Raw genomic sequence first — 5,466 nt, 5'->3', positions numbered from 1 at the left:
ATGCGCCCTTGTTCCATATTTCCATACTCATCATCCCTAGGCCACCCTCCTCCTTTGTTTTGCATATGGTACTCAAGCTTGCTTGATGTACACACCTTTTGATTCGGCCCGCCCATAGGAAGGTGACACATATTTTCTCAATTTGTTCCAAAGATCAAGCATCTGAAGTATGAAAGTTCCGCCCAATAGATGTTTAGAGAACTCAAAACAGCGAGGACCACCATAATCTGCTGCGTGAGATAGTAGTTTAGCTTTCCAAATTTATGCGGCTTGTGACCTTTTCAATCAATGGTTGGCACTCTTTGATTCCAAGTCGAAAGCGAAATGAGTGGGAGACCGAGATATCTTCTTGGAGGTTTCACAAGTTCCAAACCCAAGATCACGGGCCGGTATTTCGTGCATCATCATGAAACATAGCTCCCGCCATTATAGTAGTCTTCAGGGGTTAATGCCGAGTCCAAAAGTAGCTTCACTCGAATATTTGTAAACAGTCCTTGAGGCCTTCTATATAGGTTACTTCCCTTTGCGTAAGATGAGAACGTCATCAGCAAAGGCCAAATGTGTCAACATATTCCTTTTGCATTTAGAGTGATATTGCATGAGCCTGGATCCAATGCTTTTCCTGATCACAATTCCCAAAATTTCCATGACTAGCACAAAAATATACGGAGACATAGGGTCGCCTTGACGCAAACCTCTTCTCCCAGCAAAAAACCCTTCTGGAGCCCCATTCACCAGGACAGAGAAATAAGCTGTACTAATACACATATGAATCCATCTTCGCATCTTCTGAGGGAATTCAAATTTCTCCAACAAGAGGAGGATCGTTTGCCAACTAACCATATCATATGCCTTTCTGATATCCAGTTTAACTGAGCATCTGGGTGTGCCATGCCGCCTATCATATCCTCTCAACACTTCATGGGCCATGAGAATATTATCTTGAATAGATCTACCTGGGATAAAAGCACACTGGTTCTCATGTACAAGTTCAGATATCACCATTTGTATTCTATTGGTGATTACTTTCGATATGCACTTATATATCGTGTTGCACAGTGCTATGGGGTTGCTCACCTTTGGGATGAGGCAAAGGAAGGTAGCATTGATACCCCTCGGCATCTTAAAGCATCTGAACACATTGTTAACGGCACTTATTACATCCTCTCCCACTGCCTCCCAACAATATTTAAAGAAGAACGGATTAAACCCATCCGGACCAGGCACTTTATTATTCTCCATCTCAAAGATAGCCTGCCTAATCTCTGTTCCTGTAACCTCTGCATCAAGTAGAAATCTCATGTTCGGCTCGATGACATTTCGGACTTTCAAATCCATGAAAAACTCTCTCTCTCTCTCAAGCGGAGCCTCAGTACCCATCATCTTTCTGAAATACTCAACAATGATATCTGATACATCCGCCTCGACCTTAATCAGAACCCCCGGTCGCTTGCAATTGCCCAAATACCTTTCTTGGCGGCTTTTTCCTTCAATGAATTGAAGAAAAACGGTGCATCTATCCCCGTCTATCATCCATTTCTCCTCTGCTTTCTGCCTCATATCCTCCGCTTCTGCTCGTGCAAGACTTATGTACTTCTGCATTGCAGCCCTTTCCTGTGCTCCCAACATCGCATCATCAAACTTATTTTGGACCAGCACTTGTGCATCCTGTAAATTTTGCCTAGCAACAATTACTCTCTCATGTAAATTGGAGAAGTTCCTTCTTGCCCATGGTCTAAGCCTTTCCTTTAGTAACTTGAGTTTCTGCATCAGTTTATACATCGGGTTATTATAGATTTGAGTTGCCCACACTTCCTCTAGCATACTTTTAAACTCATCCTGATAAACCCAAAAGTTGCAAAATCTGAACGGTGTTGGCTTTCTCTTAAAATCGTTCCATGTAATGAGAATAGGGGAGTGATCTGAAACACCCTGTGGCAGAAAATCAGCTATAGTTTGCGGGTATCGAGATAGCCACAGGCTATTAACCAAACATCTATCAATCCTCGACATGATTCTGGCTGATCCGATGGATTTATTCCACCAAGTGTAAAAGAACCCGATGGATTTTATATCCGAGTCCCGCGTCTCGTATGCATATACTAAAATCGGTCACTTCATTCGGATGCATAGGATCTCCTCCTATCCTTTCATTTGCAGCCAAAATGTTATTGAAGTCTCCTACTACGCACCATGGCATCTGAATCGATTTGTGTATACCATGCAAATCCTTCCATAACACTAGTCTTTCCCGTGGAGCATTACTAGCGTATACTACTGTGAGCAAGAACTCTTCTGGTTCTGGAAGATATGTAACTCTACAATGTATATACTGATCTGATGCGTCCGTTCGAAGAACTCTGACTACAGACGGATCCCAGCATATCCAGATGCATCCAGAGTGACTCCGATCATAGTTATTAGTATCTTCCCATGTAGGGCAACATATTTGTCTTATGAGGTCATACTTGGCTTGCTTCACTTTCGTTTCTAGCAGCCCAAATATACACAACTTCTTACTTTGTCGCACCTTATTTATTTCCGCTGCTTTCAACAGATCATTAGCTCCTCTCACATTCCAGACGCAAATTGGTCCTATCATTTATAGATTGGAGTTTTTGTTTTTTGAACCCTTGGGGCGTCCCCTACTCTTCTTTCCTTTGCTTTTCTTACCACTAGACTGATTAGTTGTTTGACCTTTACTCCTCGTTGTCACACCACCCTTTGGAGAAGCAGGTGAATCCGATATAGACAGGGGGATATTATTCTTATCCTTGAAATAGATAGTTTCCTCCTCCTCAAGACTCCTCACCGCACAAGTCCCCATTTAAAGGGTCGCCACAAGGAGATTGTTATATTCATTCTGCTTTCAACTTCATAGTGCATCAGCGGATCTGGATTTGTTTGCATTTCATCAATCCGAGTGTTCTCAAAAGGTACTAAGGCCGCAAACATATTACTCTGACATACATCTGATTCACTGTCGCTTTCATATTCCTTCCTCTTCTCAATTTCTTCTGGTACTTCAGCTGATGTTGCTAACACTATAGCCCTCACTTCATTCTCTACCATTTCCATTACTGCATTCATCTCATCCAATCCCACTGTTGAATCCTCTGCATTTATCCTTGTTTCCTCACTATCATCCACTCTCATTCCATTGTCTTCACCCATGGTATTCTCCCTCGGACTGCTTCAAATCCACCCCACTACATTTAAACCTCCAATTCCCAGATTTATGACATTCATTGTTCCCCCAGTAGCACCCTCCACAGTTTGAGCACCTCTGTCTTCTCGATTTATCTCATTATTTGAGGTTGTGACTGGTGCCGCATTGTGCACTGTGTTCTCTTCCCCTGAAGTAGTACTAATCACACTTGTAATCTCAGTTGTGTGCACCCTAGTTTCCACACAAGAGTCAACCCTAGGCATATGCCCTATACTGCTACAGTCGACAATCTTATGTCCAAACCTTTTACAATAGTCGCACATTTTTGGAACCCACCCATATTCTATAGAGATTTTCCTAACATCTTCTCCACCCATATTTATTTCAAAAGAATCTAGCATCTCTGCTGTAATTTCCACTAGAACACAAACCCTCGTGATACAAGAATCTCTTCCGTCTTTGCGTGGCTTCATCCATCCTCTGTGGCTCTCCTATTCTGCTGGCTAAAAAACCCAACCCCTCTCCAGTCCAGAGCACCTTTGGTACATTATAAAGATTAACCCAGATTGGTATAGCTTTAACAACATCCTTCCTCCTCTCAATGTCCCGAGTCCATTGAGTAACTATGAAGCATTTCCACGCCATGAATATCCGGGGATTTTCTAACACTTTCCTCTTATCTTCCTCATTAGAAAATTTAAAATAAAACAGTCAAAGATCAAAGAACCATCTCATATACACCTTTTGTTTTCCATTTTTTTTTTCAAGAACTCCTTCACCACCGGATATGGAAGCCTCTGTTCCAGAAAAAAAAACCCACAACATACTCTTTCCACACATTGAGACCTTTCCACCTCAAGTCCATCGACACTTGTGTAACCCCCTCAATCATATCAAGCTCAAACCTTTGGAGAGAGGTATCTGATGTAGATGCATTTCCTCCCTGGAAAAGCGAGCTCCAATTCGACGCCTGGTTACCTGTAGCATTCACATTATTATGTTGCATCTGATTGTTACCCAAGGATGGATTACATCCCTGCTCGCGAGCAGCTGTGAGTGGGGGAAAACTTTTAAGATTATCTAGCTGCGAATCCATCTCTAGAAGCGTATCCAACTACATTATCAAAGAGGTAGTGCGCTATCTTCCTACTCTGAACTTACAGTGTTAACACTTGAGGATTTTACCAGCTGAAGCAACCACCAAAGATGAGAAACAATATTATCCACGGAGAACTGAACTTGTAAGCTAAGCCCCTAGAATCTCTCCTTACCAGAACTCACACTGTCTTCAGTTGAGGATTTTACCTGATAAGGAAAGGAACTTAGAAAGCAGAAAAGATAAGATAATTGCACCAAACCAGTTTTTACTAAAAGCGGGAAGGAAAAAGGAGCACAGGAACCAGATGCATCTTAAGTTATAGCACTCCTGGTCGCCCAAGAGTTGGTCCCCATTTTTAAAGGAAAAAGGAGCTTCTTAAAATTGGGGTGCATAAATTATAACCCTAATTTCAATAAGTTAGATAAGTTATTTAGATAAGTTTCATAAATTCTAGATAAGTTAGTAGTAATTTCTTTGAGTACGTTTTCATAAAGATTGTTTCCTAATTAGAATCAACTTACTCTTTTATCATGCCGGTCTACCGTCAGATGTACTGATTGTATTAACTATTAGCCATCCGAGAGAGATTTGCCCGATGAAGGATTCATATTCTTATTTCCTAATTTTGTGAGTATTAGTAAGTGTTATAATTACCGTTAGATCATCCCAAAACTGCTTTATTATATAGAGGATTCACAACACCAGGGAAATACTCTACGAAGAGTTTGTCAATAAGAAGGCTATGAGGATTAATATCATCAGTACGTTAGAATTTAGATAACTTTAGATAAATTTAGATAAATTATAATTTAAATAAGTTAGATAAGTTATTTAGATAAGTTTCATAAATTCTAGATAAGTTAGTAGTAATTTCTTTGAGTACGTTTTCATAAAGATTGTTTCCTAATTGGAATCAACTTACTCTTTCATTGTGCCAGTCTACCGTCAGATGTACTGATTGTATTAACTATTAGCCATCCGAGAGAGATTAGCCCGATGAAGAATTCATATTTGTATTTTCTAATTTTGTGAGTATTAGTTAGTGTTATAATTACCGTTAGATCATCCTAAAACCGCTTTATTATATAGAGGATTCACAACACCAAGGAAATACTCTCCGAAGAGTTTGTCGATAAGAAGGTTATGAGGATTAATATCATTAGTATGCTAGAATTTAGATAAATATAGATAAATTAGA

This window comes from Coptis chinensis, chromosome 2 (genome assembly GCF_015680905.1).
Source record: "Coptis chinensis isolate HL-2020 chromosome 2, ASM1568090v1, whole genome shotgun sequence".
Classification (NCBI taxonomy): Eukaryota; Viridiplantae; Streptophyta; class Magnoliopsida; order Ranunculales; family Ranunculaceae; genus Coptis; species Coptis chinensis.
Note: the sequence above shows the minus strand (reverse complement) of the source record.